The sequence below is a fragment of the Coloeus monedula genome (assembly GCF_965178545.1).
Source record: "Coloeus monedula genome assembly, chromosome: 2".
Lineage (NCBI taxonomy): Eukaryota > Metazoa > Chordata > Aves > Passeriformes > Corvidae > Coloeus > Coloeus monedula.
The window spans coordinates 36,528,458-36,554,527 of record NC_138782.1 but is presented as its reverse complement, the minus strand read 5'-3'; the positions used below and the strand labels follow the sequence as shown (position 1 = coordinate 36,554,527).

The 26,070-nt window shown below is 38.9% G+C and overlaps 1 protein-coding gene across 1 annotated transcript in view; it reads right to left on the bottom strand.

The window, feature by feature from the left end:
* KIF26B (kinesin family member 26B) overlaps nucleotides 1-26,070 on the bottom strand; it is a gene marked incomplete at both ends in the record, with an annotated part of 277,666 nt that overhangs the window by 137,080 nt on the left and 114,516 nt on the right. The gene's annotated exons all lie outside the window — the stretch shown is intronic.

Here is a 26,070-nt window from a genome sequence, read left to right as displayed (position 1 = left end):
GGAAGCGGGCAGAAAAGCCAGTCTTGTGACTGTGACTGAAAACTCACTCTGTGCACCTTAGTAGCTGATAGGATACGTTGAAGTACAAACTAAATGAATGAAGAATTTAAAATGTTAAGGATGGAAAAGTACCAGTGAAAAGAAGAGCACAATGAGATATGAGGTATATTAGCATAAGAAAACACTGAGTAGGCAAGACTATGGAGTCATTCATGCTGACCCTTATTCTATGGGTCTCAATCGGAAAAAACTCTTAAGGAAGAATGAAAATTTTTGGTCAGTGGTTTTTATTTGGTGGAAAGTTGAAGAGAACAGGGAAGGGGATTTTTAGTTTCCTTTTTCAGTTGGAAAAGTAGGTTTGACCAGCAGTGAGTCAATGCAACCAAAGGGTATTTTAAAGGAATTCAAGTACACTGTGAAAATTACAAATACTGAAATGGAGCTGTTGAAAGAACGTTTCTGAAGGCTTTTTACCTTTCCTGCTTCATTTCAAATGCAAGGTGCTTGTCTTGGAAATGATAAATTGAGACAACACTTTCAGGCTCCCTTGGTGCCATTACACCCAATCATACAGGGTGACATTTCTTTGATTTCCACTCCAAGACTTCATTACATCTTGTATAATTTCCCACCAAAAAGAACTCAGAAGGGAATAATTCAGTTAGTGTACAAGTATATTTTTCTATGTCTACATCTCTGTTCCGTGTATATTAATAATTGGCGTGTTCATGTAATTTGACAAAATGATCAAGCATTCTCATTTTAGTTTCTGACTTAACAAATCAAACTGAAGTCTTTAACTTATGTTTTAAATAAATTGTGAATAAAATTACTATATAGCCTTGTAATAGGAAGAAATTGGATCTGACAATTTTGGTTCTGGTGTTTGAAATTGCCAACCCAAACTTCAGCAACCTCTCTGTGAGTTTCTGTCCTAGCCCACACAGGCACTCTGCTGAACACTCAAGGCTGAGTACCATAAAATCTATGTGGCAGTGCAGGCACTTTCTCATAGTCTTATTCAGAACCAATTGGCCTACTATGAGGCTTCTGAGTGAAACAGCCACTGCAAACAACCAGAACTAGAGTGCCCTGTAGGGTATTGATACAGTCTCGGTACTATGGCATTATCAAGCTCCTTCTTCTGGACAACTCAGAAATACACTTGAACAGATCTCTTGATCATTTATCCACTTAACGTGTTTCCTGCTGGAATACTTCATTGCCTCTTCCATTCACAATGCAGGCTTGTGGTGTTGTGGAAAAGAAATTGTGTTATCCATCTTCAAAGCTTTTGAAACATTTTTTCAAAATCCAGTGAAGCATATATTACAAAGGAAAATATGTAAAGCAAGAGTGCTGTGCTAACCACAAACACAGTAGGCCTGCAATTCAGACAGGATTACCAGTTTCTTAGCACTGACTTTGCAGACAGTGTCTTACAGTGTATTACAGAGATTGTTCTGAAGCCTTTATGGTCAAAAGCAGACATCCTGGGAGTAAAAGGAAAGGCACTTAACAGCTGAGCTTGCCAGTAAAAAGATTCACACCGTATCAGAAAGAAAAATTATATTTATCTTCACTTTGTTTTTGCCTAATGCTATGTCTCAACAAGTTGATTTTTCTGCCTCTCCATCCTAACATCCTACCAAATGTGCACAGCAGCTTCCATAAACACAGTTCTCTTTTTCTAGGACTTGTTATATACCCCTACCGGGATAGCAGCAGACCATGACCCACAGTAAAGAGAAAACAAAATGGTGTGAAAGTTCATAATGTCAGTAAATATCCAAGGTGCTATTGGTTTTCTCACCTTTTTTTTTCCAGAAAAGCTTCACAGATGTTTCCTCATTCCACAAGAATCATGTTGCTGATTCATCAGCATCCTTTTACCCCTGTATCCCTCCTGCTGCCTCCTGTGGTGCCACTGGAGGGCCCATGCCAATAAGCTCAGCAGATGTACTATCCTGGGCTTTGCTACATATCCAGCTTCTTGTGTGGTTGTGTACCACCAGGACAGCCTGCAGTCCTGACTGGGAATAGGTCAACAACGCAAAAGTTTGAGTCAGCTCATCAAGTTCTTTTGTTCTACGATGTACTTTGCAATTGAGCCTCTGTATTTACTTCTTTCTCTAATTCTCAAAGATTACAGTCATGGTTCTACAATGTCTGCATATTTCCCCTTTACTCAGCAGTACAATTTTCTCTAACTGGGAGAAAAGCATTTTCTGGCATTTCTGTGAATGCTGGGAGGACAGATTATACTCAATCTAATTAGTCTATAAAGCCAAACTAGCTCTTCACATACTTTAAACAAACATGAAATGGCAGAATGGATTGACACCATTTCAAAGATTTGCACCATCTACCTGCTGTTTTTCACCTGGTTCTGGGTGGGCTTAAAACAAGTTTACCAAAACAAAAACAAATATTTGTGAATCCATTGCTTGACGTGCTTTATTACTGGGTGCTCCCCTCCCTACCTGAAAGAAACACTTTTCATATTGAAAGATCCAGGTCCAGAAATTACTGAGGTACACATTCAACATTTTAAAGTCCAACTACAAGCTCCAACAAGTGCTTGATTTAAAGTCCATGCCTCAGTAAACTGAAGTATATGATATACATAGTGCCTGATTCATGCAGAGTCTGAGTCACCAAAAAAATGTAATAAAACCAACTGATTTTTATTCATCTACCTCTGATACATGCTTATACCACATCAAGAGTGGGAACACCATGAACACAGATACTCCAGTGCAAAACTTAAGAGCCACAAGATATGATACACACAGAGGCAGTGAATACATATCCCCATCTGTTTAACAGAAACTAAAGACGTGAGCTCACACAGAAATTGAAGTACTTTAGCTCGTGTACAATTCCAGCAACACAGATCTAATGGCACCACCTTGCAGCAGGCTGATAGAATGATTTGTTGTCACTGTTGAATTACCTTAAGAATGTGACAGCTGTCATTGAGAAAGGTAGTAAATATGTAGCACAGCATATTTCATTTATTTTTAAAACTACACTAGTTGGGTTATCTGGTTAAAGAACCCAAAAGTAGGGCAATACAGGAGTTCAAACTCTTCAAGGTACCAAAAGCCCTCTGTTCAGTCTTTAAAGTCACTTTCTGTTTTGAACCGAGTGCACTATTGCAGGAAACATATCTCTCCATAGCTGTCCTGCAAAGAACAAGGGTGACAGATCACTGTTCTATTTATGCATATCAGTTTTACACTAGAGGTAGATCAACACAGCAACTAATCTGACCCTACAGAATTAAATTAGGGAAAGCAGTAAGGTGCAAGAAGCAGGGAAGAAAACCACCAAAGATAAGGTACTATCAGAAAGAACATCATGCTCTTTAGTAAAACGAGAGAAAAGAAGAGCTACCTACTGAAGAAATGCCAGTCTCCTCATAGGCAGATTCCCTTATTCAGAAAATCCAGACCGTAGGATGCAGTGGAAGTCAATGTATGAAAGACTTGGACCTACAGAGAAAGCTAGACACAAATGGCAGTAGGTGCCTAAGCAAGACCCTAACATCATCACGAGAACAGTGCAGCAGCTTGGACTGTGTCTTATGAGTAGGAGGATAAGCTGCTAACTTTAAAAGATTTGCAAGGAAAGGAGATCTCAGGAAGAACACAGTTAGAGACCTTTAAATGTTTTATCTCCTTTCTTACTATTCATCTTTGGGTGAATGAATAATATACTTATCCTTAATGGCTACTTCTGGATCACAGTCAACATATGCTCCTGGAAAGATGCTCCTCTGATGCCTAATACAACCAAGGTGTAGCTGTGACTGGCAGCAATAGCTGGGCCTCAATCCAAGGAGACCCCCTAGCAAAATTAACCCACAGCAATCAACCTGACCCTGGGCATTTCATGACAGACAACTGCCCTCAGCACCTCTCACCGCAGATTTTAAGCATTCTTTTTTTCCTTCCCCTGACTCCAGCTTTGCACTTCCTCCTGTTTTCTAGCACTGCCTTTGGTGCTTGATCAACTTCTGCTCACCACTAGACCTAACTAAACCCAGTCAGTAGTTTTCTGCTAACACAGCTCAGTGCTAAGACAGCAACTATTACAAAGAGAAACAAACACAGAACTTTGTACTTACAACCCACTGTTCTGCAATTGCTTTCTGTCTTTAAAAGACTCATAACTCTGAAAAAAACCACAGCTTTTATTATTTATGGCTTGGCCCTCCATATATTTGTGGGTTTTCTGTAGGCATTTAAAACCAGCATTTAGACTCCCTGTGGATAAAGAGAAGATTTTTTCCCAAACCATCACTTGACATGGAGTCAAATGCTTCTTTTGATTATTTTGATGGTGGTTGGAATAGGCTGGTGTGCCAACACTGGCACATTGTGGAAGTATTCCATCACCATCTATGGACAGAAAACAGCACAAAATAGCAGCACATTGGATTCTTTTTCCATTTTGTGCCTATTCTTTAAACTCAGATCACTACTTCAGACATTCCATTCCACACACTGTCCATCCTCAGAAATACGACATGTTTTACATAGTTGTTTGTTTTTGTTTTTTTAACAGTTATGCATACATTGAAACATGTCCCTCTCTTTGTCAAGGGTATTAGGCATTTTTCCACAGTAACTTCACAAACCAGTCAAGTTTCATTCTCTTGTACACAGTCTGTTTAGCTATAAAGTGCAACATCCCTGACTAAACATTACAATGAATGCACACAGCATACACACCACCATGGGACATGCAAAGAAGCATGAATCAGTTTCTGCTGTTAATTAAATAGAAAATTTTGGAGATTTATGGTATAATTGAAGCTTTCCCTTCAGATGCAGTAAAAACAAGTGTTAACATTACCCTGCGTTTGTCTTTCTCTTTGCTCCAGAAACACAATTTCTACTTCTCACAAAATAGTGACAACTGAGCCTGATTGCTTCATGTTACTGCAGGTTTAAGAATATGAAATATTTAAGCTGTAACCAGTTCCTCAGTGCTGCTTTCTCCAGCTGATGTGTAATTTGTGACAGTATTATTAATTTAGTTATGACCCTGTGTTACGATCCGGTTTAAACCCAGAAAAGCAAAGCAAGCTAAATCTCTATGCATAAACTGGAAAAAACTTAGACGGCTCAAAATATTCCCAGAAACGAGACTAAAACCAAACAAGGTTAGATGTTGATGCCAAAAAATGGATGTATTTTATTTAATACTAGATAGGCGAAGGGAGGGAGGGAAGGAGGGAGGGAAGGAGGGAGGGAAGGAAGGAGGGAGGGAAGGAAGGAGGGAAATTACCTCTGCTTTCAAATTCACAAGATTATTATTCTCCCATTGCTAACCTACCCTGCTCAAGCTGAAAGAGAACTGTATCATTTGTGACTCGTTTTTGCAGTGCCAAAGGGAGCTCTGGTGCAGGTGACCAGCCTTGTGCCTCCTGCTTTCGTGCAACAGGTGCTCTGTGCTTCCTGAGGGAAGAAAACTGGAATGTTTGGGCCAAAGAAACTCTCTCTCACGTGGCTTTACGGGTTCCATAATGCTAATGGGCCTTAAAATGGTACTTAATATTTTCAGTCTTAATTCCAAGATAGCACATTTCTAAAAAGCAAACGGTATTCAACTATTCAGCAGTTCTGGCCATGGTTTCTTGCTGCTCAGTCAGTCCTTTTGCCACTGCAGAGGAGGCTCTGTGAAAGCCAGGCTGGTACACACAGGGCTCTCTAATCAACCCTCAGAAGGAGCTGAAGCCAGATAGGGCTCTGTCAGCCAGCAGAACAATGACACACAATTAATGTATTAACAACAAGGGTAGAACTATATAATGATATGCAAATAACACTCCAGCCACCAGCCCACAGGCAGAGAGACAGCAATAAATCCATGGCTTTTTAAGATCTTGTCTGCAGAACTAGAATGTATACAGGAAGCACCCAGACATGTAGTGCAGAGCCACAAATTGGTAAAATTTAATATTTCAACAATTACAGGATGAATAAATAAATAACAAACTGGCAAGATGACACATCAGCTAAATGCTAAACAAAGTACTATTTATATTTAAATATGTATATATTCAATTTTTTTCTCCCAGACAAAAAAAAAAATCACCCTAGGGATGTTAGTGCTGAGATTCTTCAATGCTGAGCTGGCATTAAAACCAGAAGGAAATTAAGAATGACCTTGTACAAATGAACCAGCTAACGATGCTCATTATCAACCAGCCCTAGGAAGGCAGTGCTGGAGGCTACCGAACGTGTAGCGAGCAAGAGTTACCATGGCCACTGGTTCAGGGACACTTAGGAGGAGCAGAAGAATGCAAAGAGAAGTCTGTCAACAGCATTAAATATATGTGATGAAAACCTTAGAAAACACTGAGCTAACATTTATTTTACAGAGAAAGGAGCTCCCCTAATGCTATTCAGAATGCCTTTGTGCATAAAAGTATTGATTTGATATTACTGATTAGGTAACGCCTTCCCTCCAGCTGTCAATCAAGATCATAACACAAAGGCTTTGAGTACAAATGGTGCCAGAACTTTCTGTGGCAGATAGATTTTTTTCTCTTTCTTACTGACAGATTTTGCCAACTGAAATACCTCTTAATAATTTTAATTAGTTCCTTTCCTGGTTTTTAGTTCAAACAAAATTTAAATTAAAAATTATCTCTGTAAAGGAACAAGGCTTGCCTAATGCTGTTCAGCATCATTTATTCAGAGCAAGCTGCACTCAGATGACTGTCCAGTGGCCCATGACATTGTGTACAATTTATAATCCAAATGCCAAAAAGAAAAAGAGAGCGAGAAAATAAATTTGATTTTAATAGGAATATAGAGTTAATGAGTATGAGTTCTTCTTATTTCATTATCTAAACTACCTTGTCTGACATGCAGTTAATTTTCAACTATGCCTCACAGAGTGTTCTTTTTAAAAGTTTCTGTAGAACTAAAGGTTTCTTTCTCCACGAGTAAACTTGTTCCAGAAAGAAGATGAAGACCTGAGCTAAGGTTATCTTTTCCAAAGCAGTGCAATATCCGTTGATGTTACTTTAAAGTGATAAATATCACCCAACAGTTATCAGGCACCTTACAAAGAACCCGACCCAGCTTCCATTATATTAAACACTTATATTGGTCTCAGTGGGAACTGGATCACTCTCCAATATCTATCCGTGTACTGTCAAAAATAATCTGTGATGACTGGATAATGCAGGTATGGACCAGAGGGAGACAAAGTAGGGGACAACAGGTGGAAACATGAGAGGAGCAGAAGAGCCTTGTTAAATATAGGCTTGATACTTCTGAGATGCCTCAGTCTGTCAGATTTACTAAAAACAGAAATAACAGATTTATTAAAAACAGAAATAAAGAAAGGCTTTGCATTATTTCTACCTTCAAACACTGACCAAATGTTTGACAGGCAAATACATTTTTCCTCTCTGAACTTTTGAATGAGGTTGCTCATATTACAGATGAGTAGAAGGCATACATATTATCACAGTGGGGGGAAAAAAACACAAACACCCACCATCCTGAGTGGAGTGGCACTGAGGTGCTGAGCTTGCCAAAAGACTGAAAGCACAGACAAGAGCATACCTGGCTTATTCCTTTTCCTCAGAAACCTTTAGTAGAAGGCAATCACACAGAATAAAACAACACAGCAAGCTTATCACTAGGTATATTTAAACATTACAGCTTGTGTTTCAGGTTCCTCTTGCCACACTAAGTCTGCAATTTGTGCAGACCAATTATCCTGTTTGTTCTTGGCAGGTCTTCTAACTGGCTTCACACTAATGCAAAGACTAATGCAGGATTCTGTACAGGACACTACTTCTGTGGAGAAAGGGGTTTAAGTTTAAAAAAAAATTCATCAGAACTGACCCTTTTGCACCACACTAGGTAGGCAAGGACTGGATAAGAAGGTGGAAGAAAGGGATTATTTCAATAGCTACTTTTCCCCTTGGTGCAACTGGGATGATTAAGGGATACTAAAATATGATGTAGGAAGCTAGTCAGAAGCAAATTACAAACCCTAAAATCTGATCTAGAATAAGGGCATAGAAAGGAAGGAACTGTGTCCTAAAGGAACCTCCATGACTCTCCCAGCTCAATTTCACTCAAGTTTAAACTAAGGCAAAACATTTCTTGTACCTGTTCTCAAAGAGGTGAAGCTTGAACACCATGTCATACTCTGACCAATGTCTTTCCACAGACTTAAATGGTGCATTAGTAGTAGAAGGTACTATTTCATATAAATAAAAAGTAACTAAATATGTAGCTATATGATTTTTTTCTCTTCTTTTTTTGTGCAATTGGTCACCACAGTTGCTCTCTCAATAACAGGCCATAGATTGCCACTGCACATTTATAGAATCGCTTTTAATAGGCTTTTATGACTCTTCAATCTGTAATGGTTCACTCTCTTCAAAGTAAAGACCTTATTTCAGCTCTGAGACTTTATTTCCTAGCCTTTGCCTGTCTTTATGCACCCAGTAGACTTAAGAGTCATCAACTACCAAATTTCACATCAGTGCAATTATATTTAATCAACTCTACTTGATATTTCTTTTTGATGCGATTACAAGTCATTTTGACAAGTGCTATTTTCCACAGGTTCATGTTGATTGGCATTAATTACGTTGCCTTCTTTTAATTCTTTATTAATTAATCTTTATTAATTTCAATATGCTGCTGTTTTGTAGAGCGCATAACTGGATCACCATGAGCAACAGAGTGCTTTCAAAATGGTAGAGAAATTTGAAAAACACAGCAAAGAACTCCACTGTAGAAGCTGCAGGTCAAACACCAAACACCATCCACCTTTTAAGCTCCCTGCCCAGTCCTGACACAGCAATTCGGACCCACTTGGCAGAGCAGAGAGCTCCTTGCAGAAGTGAGTGGGGAGATGGAAAACAAGAGTGTGAAGTCTCACACCTTCAAGAGAGCTTAAAGTCAAGAGAGACTGACCAAGCAAGTGAAACTCTTATTCTCATAACCATACTAAGGAGGAAAGTCTGAAGACAATTTATAGACAAGTATGTATTTGCATGCTCCAGTACCATCTTTGTGTATTCAACCAGATGGGTGTAAAGGAAATTTTCTGTTTGCAAACAGACACATGAACAGTTAGAGCTCAACGTAAAAAAAACATAATTAGCACGTGCTGCTGTTTTTCTGTGGCTTGTATGCAAAACGAATTGTGCCTGGGCTGAATTTCCTGACTCTTCTCTATTGCCCCTTTCACTAGCAGCTGAAGCAGTAGGAAAAACAAAGCAGTGGTAGTTAGCTGTCAATGCAATAAGGTTCAGGGAGATGAGTGTCACGCCTGTATTGATCTCTGATGACCCTCCACAATGGGAGTCAAAAAGAGTTTAAAAATATACTAGCTCCAGTGTAAAAATAAAGAGTCCTGAACAAACTGAGCAGTCCAGCAAAAAATTACAGTTGAGATACAGCTATTTACTGGTGTGTTTCCCATGAGCTACAAACACAAGATTGCTTGGAGAATCTGGTAGACACTTACAATACAGTGAGTTTTGCAGGCAATGCAGCTATTCCTCCCGTCCTCTGTATTAATGGTTGCTCAGCCAAATTTCTCTGCAAAACACTGAGGGAGAAATCTTTGTGCAGACTGCTCCATGGTTTTGCAGCCTTGTTGCAGCCCCATGACAGATGCAGCTCTAGGCTTACACCTTCTAATCCTAATCCTAGGCTTTGCTAAACTTTAGCTCCGCCAGTGCCGTGACCCACATGAACCAGCTCATACAGGAGAAGCCTTTTCACAGTTTGCACTGGTGTTTTGCAGCCCTTTCCAGCCTCACACCCACGGCAGGTCTGGGCTCCAGCTCCCCACAGCCCTGCCCTGCCATGGGTCCCACGGAGCCAAGCGTTCCCATGGGCCCACAACCCTGCCTGGCCTCCGCCTGTGCCCAGGGAGGAGCCCAATGCTCAGGGCTGCTTGTGCCTGTGCTGTGGGATGGGCCCTGGCCACCTGGTCCTGTCAGCACCCCTGGCAGCACCTGACAAGATGTGGTATTAGCTGAGCATTCATCCCCCATAGCCCACAGCAGCAGCCTGCATGGAAAAGCTCTCCAGGGAAAAATCCTTTTGCGGCCTACACAATCATGTGGTGCCCAAATCGGCTCAATCTGCAATGACGGCTTTTTCCAAGAAACATCAATATTTAATACTTCCTGAGCATGTGAAACAGAGGCTCAGCTGTCAGGGCTGTTTGACTTCCAGCCAAGGACTTTGCAAAGCAAATATGAATGATCTGCCATGGGTGTTCCACAGTATTGCCGCTATTCACTATTAAAAGAGCAAATAAAACACTAGCTATAGAAATTACTACATCTGAAATCACACATCTTCTTACCAAATACTTAATAAGTTCAGTCTCTCCTGTTGCTCAGGTAAAAGCAATGGAAAATAAAGCCAGGGTCAGAGATTAAACCCTGAATCTCAAAATTCAATCTGGAGCATGATTTCTAAGCCCAGTCCCAGCACCAGCTAAACTGCACAGCAGCCAGAGCTCCCATATAAGGTGTTTATACATCTAGAACTGTACCTTGCCAAAGGCACACCTCCATGATCTTCTCTGCAATAAGATCTCTTTGTCCATTAAGACAAACACCCAGGATGGTCAGGGACTGGAGCATGCAACGTGGGAAGAGATGTCACAACAACAGGACTTACTCAATCTTGAGCAGATGAAGGGGAGCTCTTCATGTTGTCTGAGGAGAGGGTTTAGAGAAGATAGGGCCAGACTCCGTCTTGGAGGTGCAGAAGGACAGAACGGAAGGCAAAAGACACAAATTGCAACATGGGAAAGCCAAATTATACACAAAGAGCATCTTTTTCCACCATGAGCATAGCCAGCCACTGGAACCTGGCCTCAGAATTTTTAAAAGTCCATCCAGAGATAGAAAGCTCCATGGAACACAGCCCTGAGTAACCTGATGTAACTGGATCTGCTCTGAGCAGGGAATTACACAAGATGACCTCCAGTTATTTCTTCCAATCAGAAACACTCTGAGATTTTACAAACCTTAGCTTTTAAGAAGCACACAAAATACTGCTATAGATATTTTAGTATAAGGCTTTAAACATTTGTTTGTTTGGCAAATACAAACCCAGGAAGAGATAAAACCAGATTCTGCTGTAAATTAAAGAGGAATTTTGTTTCCATGAACATCTGGAATATGTATGTGCAATTGCCATACCACTAAACAAAAAGCTGGCATGAAGAAAAAGAAAAGGACCTGTTTTCATTTAGGATATTGCCCCTTGGAGCTAACATAATGCATAATGTGTTTGGGGTTTTAGTGTAGTGATTTGTTTGGAATTAAATATAAACATAATTTCCAAAATTCAAGAATAGTGCTTTATGGCAAGACCAGAGATAAATCTGAGTCAGAACACAGCTATAAGAGCTGTCTCCTGAAAGTACTGAAAAAGCTGTAATTGCTTCACAGGTAGCATTTCAGAAGTTACCTAGGTCTGCAGGTATCCAGGTTCCAGTGGTAGTCACTGTAATTTAAGCTCATAAGCACTTCAGTAGTTTTTGAAAATGGGACTGAATTATTTGAAAATGGCTTCTAAATTATTCCCATCTCACTGCTCTTGGAAACCTGACCTCTTCAGCAATTCTGAGTTCTTTATTTTAGGAATGCATTGTTTTGCATACCCAATGTACTTGTCATTTTTAGCGCAAGCTAAACCTGAGACCTTCAGTCTGTGCATACGCTTCATATCCAGGTGTAAACTTCACCCTAGGTCATGCCATCCTTATGCATGGCAATTTCTTAGTAACTCCATTAATGGGAGAGTTGAAACCTCAGTTAGGTATCTAACTTCTATACACAGAGTATAGAAAGATTGAGGCAGTTGGCTTAGCGCCGCCCCAGCTTCATGTGCTGCAAACATAAACTGACCCAAAGGGAGCACTGAAGACAGACATTTCTGAAACCGTGTCTTTTTCCTAGACCACAGCTCTTTTGTAGCACAAAACTAGCCATCTCTGTGGAAAGGGAGTCACAGCCCCAAATTTCTTTCTGGGTGTAGTCAAAAAGTCACAAATAAGAACTCTTTTCTTTTAGATGTGGCTGCTGGAGGAAGGGAAGGGAAGCTACAGCACCTGCTGAACCCTGCTCTCCACATCTAAGGGCTTGTTCCCTCTCACTCACTGCCAGTGGCTCTGTGGATCCTGCACTCCTCTCTCCATAGTGAAGAATTCTCAGCTGACATTATTGTCAAGACAAGAGAAAGCACCTATTCCACCCTTGTGTATTATTTAAAGACATGCTTTTAGGTTGCATGAGCCGTTGTTTTTTACTCTTTTCAGGTTCAGGGATGTCTAGAACTCAGTTCTTCAGTTTCCTGAAGAAGTGCACAAACCTCCTGGCCACTATACAGGTCCAGCACATTCATACAGCGCAGTGTGGTTACCTGAGGCACAAGTGATATCTGCTATCACCTCTTCCACATGTATCCATAAATGCACACGTGTGTGTGTATATAAGCTGTGTCCTGGCATGAAGGCAAGCTTCATTCAAGCACAGAATTGTACTCAAAGACATATTGGGTTTGACTCTTCTTGAGGCCGAGTCCATCGCCAGCCACAAGAGAAGCAAAATTTTTTACATGTTCTTTCTATTTTCTCATTCCTACTACTCATTAAGTGAAAACAATGTGCTGAGCACAATATAAATCAAAAAATTGGTCCTGTGTCTGTGCCCATGTTCAAGACATCCTGAAGATTTTGCTTTCTGTGATACTAGATGTCAACAATGTGTAACAAACTCTTATTTATTTAATTACTTACTCTCACAATTTCACATAATGTAATAGTGTGACTACTGCTTACACACAGGTCCTTTATGTTTTTAGAAAGAAGGCAGCACTAGAAGGACAAATGTGATGAGCCAGAAATACCTGAGACAAATTCTGATTTCCTTTCTCATTGATATTAAATTCAATGAGATTATTCCTAAAAAGCCCCTTGTACTTCCTGCTCATATTTGTGGACAAGTTTACTGGTTCCCTTGTTTGAACCCTCTGTGAAGGACACAACCTCTGAGAAAACTCTCTGACCCTTCTTGCCTTAGGTATGCCTAGCTTACCTTCTCTGACTGATTAATCTTATTGACTCAGGTGTTACCAGATTATCAGTCCACTCTTCACAAGTGAACAAAGGAAATTTTATGCAAGGACTGCTCCTATGGCTTATGTTAATCAAAATTTACTGATTCAGGTTTTGCCTCCTCCCCAACATCTTTCCAGCTTGCAGACAATTACATTACATTACATACTGCACACTTGTCTGAAGCATTTATCTGTGTTGTGGAGCTTCTCTGCAGCAGACAGCATGTTGGTGCCTGTGGAGTCTCTGAATTCCCAAAGATGGGAACCAGATGCTGCCATAACTATGCATACAAAAGATACTATCTCCCTATAAAAACCTCCTTGAAGGACTTTTTTCAGATTTTATGAGCCATCAAGTGGAACAGCTGGGAATTTTTTTGTGAAGTTTTTTTGTCTGCTTTTTTTTTTCAATTCAATAATTTTCAAGCATAGACATCCACCCCAAAGCATTTTATTTCATATGTTTTTATTTCAGCTTTTGCTGCTAAATTCTATTCTTCATTTATATGTCAAAATATTAGGATGCTCTTTCCCCACACTTATGATTTCTACACATATACTTGTGTCAGGAGTGAAACAAACATCACCTTTTTCGACTGACATCCTCAACCCAAGAGGCAAAGGAAGAAACAAAGCCTTTATAACTTTAGGAAGGCTTTTTCTTTTTTTTCCCCTAATGATATATACACTAATGTACTTTCTGTAACTGACAAGAAACTGATAGAATTTCAAAGCAGCAGGGAAACAGTGCACCACTACAGCAGATGTGTGCCCAGAGAAGCTATGAAAAAAACAAAGATTCCCACATCTTGTTGCACAAAAGGGCAAAAATGAAAATCACAGATTATGGTGGTTTAACAGAAACAAGCAAGCAAAACCCTCTGAAGTTCATCTACAAAAAAAAAAAAAATTACTTTTAAATAATTCCTAGACAAATTAAGAAAAATAATAGTTTATTCCTTTCTTCATGGCAATTTTTTTCTCATGCTTTCTCACAGTATTGCTCTCTGAAAGAGCATAAAAAATACTTTTCCTTGTTGCTGCACCTTCACACAAAAGTATGTCTTCCCAGATTGTTAAGTGAGATTATTATGACTCTTTAATGCAGCTTCCCACATAGCAAAAGCAATGGATCTTCCCTACACTAAACCTCTTAGAGCCCACACAAAGTGTCATTAACTTCAGCTTTGTTTTTTGGTTTTTTTCAAATATCAATTCTAATTTAAAAAACAGACTCTAAAAGACAACTATTTGTTGTTTGCTACCCTTGTTCATTTCAGCAGGTCATTGCCCTTTCCTAAACATACTTCCTAAACATGCACATTTCATTACCATTCAGAACTTGTCTAGATCCAGCTTCCTGCCATTACCTCCTGACATGCTTTTGTCTGCTAGACTGAAGTCCTCCAGTATCACGTTTCTGTTCCCTGCAGAGGTTCCCTGCACACTGTCAACACATCTCTCTGTAAATCTGTTTGATAAACTAAAGTCAAGCTGTTGGAAGGCATGGTTTCCAAACTGTTAATCATCTGAGTGCCTCTTCTCAGAGCCTTCTCCATTTTTTTAACATCTTTCTTGACTGTGGACAGCAGAATTAAAGTGTTCTATCAGTGGCCATATCTACTTCTAATGCAGAGCTAATTCTTCACAGCCTCTCTCCCTGTGTTCTTCTTCCAGATATTCGGAGTTGCATTAGCCCTCCTGGCCACAGCGTCTCACTGTGAGCTCATATGCAACTAATTAGTCATGACACACAGATCTTTTCCAATAGCCACTTCTCAGTCCACTGGTCCCTTTTCCAGAAGCATGGTCTACATTCTTTACTGTTGGTTTTACGACATTACATTTGACACCTGTCGCTGGCACTGTTACCAGCCATCTTCCCAACACCACCTGAAAGGTTTAACAATGTTTTTCCAGTTAGTGCTCTATGGGATTCTGTATCTCTACCAAATCCCAACAGGAGCAGAGTCATTTAACATAATACAGAATTTAATCTAGTTTAGTCTATTTAATGCATTCCAAATTTGTTTCACATTGCTGTAATGTATTAATCAAGAACTCACAGGGTGTTAACCCAAACAGCTCAGTGACATATACACAGATTGTATTGTATCAGTTGTACCTTATTAACTGAACAGGGAATCACCTCAGGAGTAACATTTCAAGCCAGTATTACCAACACATGTTTTCCATAATCCTAAATTCATTGGCAATATTATTTTTTATTGTATCCCATCATAGGAATTTTCCTCTCTGCCATGCATCAATGTCATGTCAGTATGGTTTATGGGGACCTGGACAGTTCCACTAAACTCTTAAATAGGTAATAAAGGTAGTATGCCTTAAATAGTGGTGTATTACCTCACTGGTGTCCCCAGAATTTCATGGTTTAGTGAAATACTTCTACTTCCTCTTCAGAGTTTTGTTTTCCTTCCTTCTGGTCCCATTCCCATGCATAGCTTGAGGGAGAAGATAGGTGCATTCTTACTCCTATCCGCCCTCAACATTATTTCATGTCTTCTGTAATATAAAATGTTTCTCTTCAACTTGTGGAATCATAAGAACACTTTTTTCATTATGCAAGTCCACTTCCGACCTTCATGCATACAGGGAGAGATGGGGAAAAAAGAAAAAAAAAAAACAAAAAACAAAACGAACAAACAAAAAACCACCACAATCTAAATATGTGATATCTAAAAACTCAAAGATCCAAATTTTTTTGTTTGTTTTTTTGTCTCCTGGTTTGTGTCTCACTCATGACAGGTAATAGTTGAGGCTGACAGAAATGCTAGCTTTGGAGCACAAACCCTATTGAGAGAACCAAAATAAATCAGAATAAGCAAGTTTCAGAAACAGAAAGCCTAAGGCTAATTAAATGACCTGAACTAAAGGCCATGAGGCCCTTGGGAATCTCAGAACAGTGCTATCTTGCAGATTTTAGAAATAAATAGTTGGACGTAACTCAAATGTCTCTCACCTTGCACAACTAATCAGATATTTCCACAACATAACTTACTCATAACACAACATAGCTCATTAAAGTAGTTCTGTCTTAATAAAAGGTTGATGCTGCTGTAGGGAAGGACACACAAAGAGGTATTCAGAAAAGAAACAACTATAATTTCTGCTAATGTTGTATTTTCTGTCTTTGTCTAGATTTCCACAGTTTTCACTTATTCAGCATTCTTGCTTAGATTCAAAGAGATTTTTGCTGTAATTCTCACAACAGAGTAACCATCTTGGTTCCTTCCTCTCAGGACCATTGGGATGATAAAACCAAAGATCATATCACTAGGTACCAGCAGTAGTTTTTTAGCCTGGTTATTCCAAAAAAAGTACTAATATATAATCTACATAAATGCCTGACTATATCCTAAGAGGAGATTTGAATCCATTGCCCAACTTTAACTAGAGAAACAGAGATATTAAAGAAATTAAGTCTCTATTGATTTCCTGAAAATAGACAGCTGAAGAGGCAGACCCTGTCAAAACTTTGATTGAAGAGATCATTAAAAAATCTTTATAAAACAACAAAATATACATTTGAGGGTAAAACCTCTAGAATTCCCCAATCATAAGAAAATCCCTAAAGCTACATCCCAAACTCACAAAATCTCAAGAAATGTGTTCACAGGGAAAATTGTGACTGTTAGTTGCAATATTCCTGTAATTACTTATGAATGTGTACATTCATTTCTTGTTTTCTCCTTTAACAGGTCTGTCTCCTGAAAGGCAACCAGTTTTGTCAAATCAAGATGTGTGGTAGAAAGCTCTGGAGTCCCTGTCCTGCATGCAATGCATTTGTGTACTCCTGAACATAAGTAACTGAGAAGAGACCAAGAGTCTGACTGAAATATGCCAATGGACAGCAGTTGAAAGATGAGCATCATGTTCAATTTACAGCTGAGCAAAGAGGTGAGATTCTAAATCTCTATTTGCTACAAACCACCTAGTCATGTACACAGGTTTACTGTGGTCTTACATTTTATAAGCACATCACAGGGGTGAATGTACGCAAGCCCAACAGGCAGTTGTCTACCTAATATTCAATCATTTGGCAATAAACAAATGCTTAAGTGTTTCAGCACATTTTCTTGTTGAGTTTTTATTCCATGAGCAATGAAAACTAAAATGGCCTGTATTCCTTGGTAATTGTAAGGAAAAGCCAGTCATTCAGCAGTTGAACAGATTGTTCTCAAGGTTAAGAAAACACTGACTGAGCAGGTGATGGTGAATGCTACAGACAAGGTAAAGCACAGCTGAATTTCAAGGCTGCTGGGATAGCACTATAACAGTACTTCTTGTAACAGGAAAGCAGCAAGCAAAATAAAAGTTTGCCACTCTGAACTTCCAGGTGTTTAGGAAAAAGTCTCATTACTATGGATTTATGGTCTCTTCATTTTGATGTTTTTAAAAACAGAGAGAAAAAAACAACCGGTGGTGCATATCATTTTCTGCTCTAGACAGAGCAACTACATCAATTCATCTTCTTCTCCCCACAAATCAAGATAGAGACACTGTAAATCAGAACTCTCACGTCAAGGTTTAAGGAAAGCAAGAAATATGCAGAACAGTAAATCAACATGAGGTTTCCTATACTGTAGTTGGCAGTCACAACTATACTAACAGTCAAAAGATTAATGTTGACCATTTTCATTTCCACTGCCCTAAGAGTAAAAAGCAAGATTGAACACCAGGAATCTTTGGTAACAGGTGCTGAGGGATTACTGCATATGCTGCTAGCAATTTTTCTCAATGCATATGTCAGGTTTCAGGGAAAGGCAAAGTTGAGGGAAGGAAATAGCCTTAGTTCCTTTCAAGTTTTTCTAAATCAGTGCAGGGAGCGGATGTTCAAGTAGCAAGTATTCTGGCACTCCAGAAGCCCTGTTAGAAATTAGAAGACAAAAGCTATGCCTAATTAGCCTCCATCTTTTCAATCTGTTGAAATCAGCAGGAAATCACAAGATGTGACAAGAAGAAGAAAAGAAGTTACCTCTGTTTTAGCATAGTGTATGGAGAGCAGCAGGAATTCAGCTTCCATACACCTAGGTACCTTTGTAGTGAATGCTTGAAATGACCTAGAAGAATTAGGAACACAAATCCAGGAAAAACTGCCTCCTTCTTCAACAAACCACTAAAGTAATCAGGGCCTCAGTGCCGGATCATCAGCATCCCATACTCTTCCCTGCATGCAAAGCATTTATTGGTACACAGCATCTAAGACACGAGAGTGCAGCAAGAATGGGCCAGCACAGTGATTTACAGGTCTAAAGCCTCTTATCTGTAACAGCAGCAATCAGGGGGGTACAGATAGACAAGGCAAACTTTAAGCTTAGGGAACATCTCAGAACATCGGACAAAGGGCATTGCTAACTACTGAGGACAGGAAGTGTCTTGATTACCTCCTCCTGCCTTGATAGAGGCTACATAACACTTAGAGCTTCCACAAAGCATTTACATTGCATGAAGTAGATTAAGTAGGTGTTTGCATTACTGGCCCTTTTCATTGGAATATAATCAGCTGTTGACTCTAGGATCTCAGAGAGAAGAAGGGTGTTTGCTTACTAGGTAAAAGGTCTTCGGTTATCATGCATTTTCATGGATTTGTACTTGAGAAAACAAGCAGACAGAAAAAAAGGAGGGGAAAGTACATATAAATGCATTGTATCCACAGATGCAATTTTTTAATTCAAAAACTGAACACTGATCATATAAAAATTAATAGGGCAAATGAATTGCAGACACAAGTTTGTATTTGTGTATGTAAGACAGTAAAAATTAAAATTATGCAAAATATATATTTACAGAAACAAAAGTTTATAACTAAACACCAGTGATTCCCACAGGAATCAGAAAAAATCTGTAATTCTGGTTTTTAGGCAATATATACCAGAAAAAAAAAATACAATGAATTATACTTAGGAGACAAGACATCCATTTTAAGATAATCTCTTAAGCAGAAAAATTTCCATAGTATGTGTCCTTTGCTTTACAGAACCAGATATTCATTGCATCACAGAGAAACATTATATCTCAAAACTTTCCAAAGAAAAAGGAAGGAAAGGGGCAAATTTTCTCAAAACTGTGAAAGGCTAGTTACATAAGAAACTGCCAATCTTGATGACTATTTCAATAACAACATTATTTAGTGATTACCATTACCATTGATACAAAATAAACCATATGTGGGGCAAGTGCAGGTCAGAAAACACTCACCTTGTGCAGCACATAGAAGCAGGTGTAGCATATTTCAATAAAGACATAACATAAAAGTAACATACCTTTCACAGGCTGGAATTTTAATTTCTCTGTTCAGTGGTAAAAAATTTGTTTCTGGATAGTAATATTTTCCTTTAGATTCTTCTAAATAATGATATTTTTAAAACATGCTTAGACCAGAAAATTACATTTGTTAACTTCAGAGTTGTTTACCTTAAGTGGATTACTTTGATACTGGGAACATGAGGAGGATTTACATGCTTTTCATCAGTTACATGCTTTGAGACTAAGCAGATGGCACACCCCTGCAAGTATAGTATTCTACAATAATCTAGGGTAGTTTTAGCTTATTTCTTTTTATACCTCCATGGGTCACTCCCCAAACCCTATTTAAAAATCAAGGTTCATTATCTGTATTTTAAACTGTGAATGCAAGCTAATAATCTGCAACCAACACACAGTGGATGTAACTGGCATAAAGGTTCAAATTACGTTTGTTCACAGCCCAGTGGCAACTTAAACATAACCCAACTAGCTTTCCAACCCAGGTGTAAAGAGTGTATGTATTTTCTTAAGCTTTTGTTTAAACAATGGTAGCATGGAATATCCAAAGATTCAAACACCATTGTTTCAGACATGTACCCTACACAATTCTTGTTAGAAATTAACCTACTCTGGAATCTTGCTGTTCAGCTTTTTTTTTTTTTTTTTTTAAATCAAACTACATGTACTGATTCAAACAAAAGTGTCACAGGAAATGTGTCAGCTTTGAAAAAAAAAATCACTGGAAATTGTTTCAGGCCCAAGATAGAACTACCATGCAAAATTAGAGATCATTGACATACCTTTGCTTTCCCTCTTCCAGATGTGGCAGAAGTTCTAATTTTTTCCTTGCATTTCAGATCATTGTCTCCACTACTACACACTGGCTATTCTTGCACGTAACTCTCATAGTCTTTCTCACCAAGATATTTTCATTTGGTTTACACTGAACCATAGAAAAAGAGTATTTCTTATGCCTCAACTGCCTGCTTTCTTTCGCTTCAGGAGAGTCACAATTCCCTTCTGACTAGCATTAAATTTATATACATGAAATAACACCAATAACAGAACGCAGAAACAGCCTGTTAGTTAGGGCTCTCACAGCAACAGGAAGCACAGAAAAGCAGTGACTATGAACATTGGTCTCCTACATTACTGAGGAATGTTGAGCAAGCATGAAAAATCAGCCCCTGAAGTTGTGCACTCAAACCTAGGTGTCAATTTTAAACATTTCATGGTCTTTCAGGAAGACTGAGATCATTGTGATTAAAATTTCCCCCACTAGCCAGCCCAAGACAGGCTTTGAAGGTAGAAGTATTTGTGAAAATGATTTACAGATGTTTCCAAACTTGCTGCCAGCATTCCTACTGAAAGATAGTCTGTGGATCTTTTATCTAAACATTCTTCTTATGTATTTCTTATGCAGTATATGATAAGGATGAGGGAAAAGAGTAGGAATTTTGATTAGAGCTATTAATTTATAGTTCTTCAAAATGTCTAAGAATTTGACCACAATTTAACTGTTAAGTTTAGTTTTTTCAGCTAATGAAAGAATCCTGTTAGATTTTGCATAGGTTAGACAGCAAGAAACCAAAACATGTTTTCACCCAAGTCTCAGAAAATCATTTTCTCTTAAGGATGTTGAGGTGACAACTATTTAATATCAAGAACTTTCCAAGCAGTGCCCAAACTATGGAACCACTGCATCACTTGAAAAGCAACTGGGTCCACAACTCTTCAGCATGAATAAACACTGTCATATCTGAGTCATCTGCTGTTCAGACAACAATATTCTTTTTTTGAATAGGCACAGACGAGCAGCTTTCACTATCTGACAATGTTCACAGGCTCTTTCCTGAGAGGTCTCTGAGGCCACTGCAGCTCCAATGCCCTGGGTGTGCCTGCACAGCCTGATGTACACCTGCACCTGACACAGGGATATCGACAGCAGATTCCTGACCTGGCTCTCACAGCTGCCAGTGGCACATTTGCACTACAATGGTTACAACCAGACTACCCACACAAACCCAATGTTTCTCCTGTGGACCTTCCTCCCCAAGCCAAAGCTGGCTCTGTGGTACAAGAATATCCTCTCTAACCCATTTCCTCCTCTGCTAGCTGTTGCCTCTGTTTCTTACCTGGTTTTCCTGTGCATGGTCTGACAAATTCATTTTTTGTAAACTCACCCCAGACCTCCAAAAAATTCAAGCCAGGATGTTAAAATGGTGTGCACCTACAATACACAGTAGTCTTTAAGGGAAAGAGTTTCTGGATTCCTTTGAGCTTTAAAACAGACATATACTCAAAGATTGTATAGAATAACTACAAGGAAAAAGAGCAAACATCAAAAGTTGTGTGATAAACTGAAGTTTTCCACATGTATGCAAAAAACAGGGAGGCATGAGATTCCAGGGTTTCTGGAGTGCTAAGTCATCAAAACAGCACAGCAGCTTTAACAAGAGGGCCCCACAAATACTGTATTCATATCAGCTTTGTAGTTCATGCAAGATGCATGAGAATTTTAAAAAAATATTCAAAAAGGATTCTCAGGAATGGAAGGGAAATCTGTGAAACATTCAGCAGCATTTTGAACACACTGTACCCCTTGGCAGTAGAGCACTGCCTCACCTCCTCTTCCCCCACTGCCATATCGCACAGGGATGGGGAATGAGTGGGGAAAAGGTCACCAGCAGTTTTTCCAAGAATTCAGGTAACTGTAGGTAGAGCTTATCCCACACTGAGTAGCTGTATATCCATTATACATGCAACTAAGTTTTTCTATTCTTATTTTGTCCTAATGTAAGAGCTTTTAAAAAATTTGGACATTCCGTTTGAAAAATGTGCCTTGCAACATCTACAGCAGTAGCATTGTGTGGCCCTCTTTAGTGTTTAGTTGCATAAAGACATAGAAAACGATCCCTAAAAAAGAATTTTCTGGCTACTTTCAAGATTATCTATATTCCCATTAGGCTCCATTAATCCAAATATGACTGTATCTGATTTCAGACCGAGGCAGGCTTTTGTTCAAAATACACTTCCTGACTAGCAACAGGAAACAACTTTAAAGACTAACATTCAAAAATATCACGTCCTCAAAAACTTTTTACCTTTTTTTACCTCCCAAGTGAAATGTGCTTTTATGTCTCTCCTTTGTCCTGATGCAAAATTCTTCCTCTCCAGTAAAGCAAGCTTACTGTGATGGGGCAAACAAGGAACAGCACCAAGACCCCAAAAACTTTAATGTATCGTAATGGACAACAGACAGGCTCTGGCCCGGTTTTGACTTCTAGTTCCTGCATTGTGCTATCACCCTCTGAGAGACTATTGAAACTCTACAGGCCAGTCACAAGAGAGAAGTTTTATTCAGAAGGGCAGGTTTATTTGCAGAGTAGCCAGGCCAAAGCTGAAGTAAGGGTGCCCGAAGTTTTCTCCACGTAGAAATCAGCATTGATAGGAATAAAGTTAGTCCTCCCCTTGGCCTGATAAAGCTTCACAGAGACACCAGGGAAAAGTGACAGAAGGCCTTTCCCTCAGTTCTTTGGCAGCATCAACACAAGCATCTACTAATCCCTTAACTGGGGTGGCACACTCCTTCATCGTGCTTGGAGGACACAAGGCAAGAGGCTGGACACAAGCACCTTAGGCTACGATGGCCCACAGATGCAGTGCTTCTTAGGACAAAGACCCAAACTGGAGGCAAAAGTGAAGTCATGCAAAAAAATTCTAAAATGCTGTGCAAATGAGTCATTATGTGTAAAGAATCTTAACATTATTTCACATTCACTAAATGAATTATTCTCATCATGAATGTGTACTTGTAAGAAGCAAGATGATGCTAAATTAGGATGATTGAAGCAAATCTGAGACAAAAATGAGTGATAGCCTTGAACAGAAAGGCAAATTTGGTGCTTGTCACTAAAAGCACAATTGATTGAATCCAGTTTCTGTGTCAGAATCACCATTAGAAATTCATTATTCATACCTGTGTCATCTAATATTCATAAGCCTACCAGCTGAGCACTTGGCCAGTTTTCAGTGTTTACTTCTTTAAAGCATTCACATACTGTCCCACGGGAATCTGGATGTGTCATAAGTCCCCTTGCAGCAATATCCCAACAAATGACAATTCACAGAAGTTGCAGCCCTTTTAGCTGGCTTGGAAATCTGTCAGCTACAGATGTAACAGTCAATTATTGAGACATCTGATAAGTCTCCTGGTTTTTAAAAACACCGAGAGTCACTGTGGCCTTAGGATACTTCTCCATGGCTCCAGGCCAGTCAAGTGACTGTCACTGTTGAACTAGTAGTGCCTGAGAACAGAAAAATTATGAGCTCCCAGTATTCCACTCCTGATATTTCTGAAGTAATTACAACCAAAAGTTCCACGGATGCCTTGACATTTTGTCTGTAATATGGTATTTTAGTTAATTGGGTTTTTTCCTGATGATGGATGATTTATATCTGAGCCTCATCTGAGGTTTGCTTTGCTTGTTAGGGAAGTTAGAGTGAAATACTGTGGGTCATTATTCAAATTTCAAAAGAATAGGTTCTGCTCTTGAGCTCTGAGCTTCAGCTTCACACTGGAAAATTTCTCTGGCTTTGTAATAATTTCTTACTTACTCACTGTGAAAACATTGCATGTGACACACATTCAAAAAAAACCAGGTATCAATGGTAGTCACTACTTCATGTGCCACTGACAATCATAAAAAGCAAAAGTTGAGAATTCATAGGCCTGATGCACAGGACTGTTTCACATTGTAAACAATGCACCATCTTAATGAGTTAGACAACGACTGCCTTCTACTTCACATTTTATAATACACGTATGCATAGGTCCCTACCCTACGCTTCTTACCCCAACTTGACAGAAATGCAAATAGACACATAAGATGCAAAACAAAAATTAGCGATTCACATTTGGAAAGCAACTTGTGGATTTTCTTGTAAAAAGGTCAAGCAGTGAACAACTGACTTGAATTTGCTGCTTAAATTGCCAGCAGATGATATAACTTGAAATCCAGGACAAAATAATATCACATAAGTGATATTAATCTAATTGTGCAATACCCCAAACTAAACCAGGCGCTTTTGTCTTGCTAAGTACAGTTTAAAAATAAACAGTCTAAACATGAGAGCTCTGCTGGACCAAGCACACCCAAGAATTCACAACATCAGCTAGAAGCTAACAGAGTTCTACTTAAAATGCTATGATTTACACTGGGGATTTTGAGTAAATTTAATTAGTTTCCTACATTTCAGCAGAGCATATTAAGAGCAAATGAATTCTCTCAGCATAAACAATGAAACAATGAAGAACAAATGAGTCAAGTCATCTTCATAAATCAATTCATGCTAAAATATGTGCTAATCCCAATCTGCACTCCAGTAAGATACTACCATGTGTGTACATTTTAATTTAAATTGCCTGCAGTTAAACAGAAAAGGGCAGCAAACCAAGACCACTGTCATCATTCACATTTGCTATTGCAGCATCACATCTGCAAAGGAAAAATGGCAGAGTTGTCCCAAACAACTGGATCTTCTAAAATGCTACACTTAACCCTTTTACATGACTCACTTGCTGTATGACACTGACATCAAACATATGCAGCCCTCATGCTGGTGAGGAAAAATGGGAGAGGAAAATCTTTTTTCCAGATTTACGGAGTCCAAAAACTTTATAATTTTTCCATTTATCTTTAAAATAAGACAGAATCATGTGGAATTAGTAATAGTTTGGCTCTCTCAAGGGAAGGAAGCTGATCGGAAAGTTTTTGAGGCACTCACTCAAAGTTCACTCCATGTTTTGAAATCAAGATCTCCCACTGGATTGGATTGGAAGTGCTAAAATAATGGCTTATTCTCCTGTTATTTCATTACTTTCATAACTCTTCCCAAGTCAATCTTCTAATTAATAAAAAACATTAAAAGACAAGAATTATTTCAATGTCTTTTGTTACACAAGGGTTCAACTGGAGAGATTATGTTCTGCAAAGAGCATATTTCTGCACAAAAAGATATTTTTATTTGTGATAATTGATATTTCACTTATGAGCTGATATGCCCATTTAACAAAACATTTTACTAACAAATTAATCAAGAGAGCCATTCGATTTTTTAAATGAAACTTTATCTCATCGAGATTTTTAACTTTATCTGAATATTCAACATAAAGAATGTTCCAAGGCTGAATTTAGACCCTCAGGTCACATAAGTGGCATGACAGGGACAGAAGGTGAAATCAAAAACCTTAACTTTTTAGTCTGAAAGTGGAATCTTGATAATTTCCCTGGAAGGAAGTAAAATTCAGTAAAGTCTGAAGATTGCCACCAAACTGAACTAGCCACCTCCAGTTAGCTCTATAGTTAATTGCCCATCTCAGGAAATTATTTGGATGGGCCCTTCTTATTCAGGGATGCACCCCTCTAAAAATGTCACAAAGTCAAGTGCTATTCTGGGAGCACAATCACATTTTAATCCAAATCAAGCATTAAAGAGATATTTTACAGAAGAGGGTAGAAGTATCATCCCTACTGTATGAATAAATGCACACAGGTGGATTAAACAATATTTTCATGGTAATTCCTGCAAGTTTGTGATAGATCTGTATCCAGAGCCATGTTTTGACATCTCAACCCCACTTCTTCACAACAGACTTGTCTCC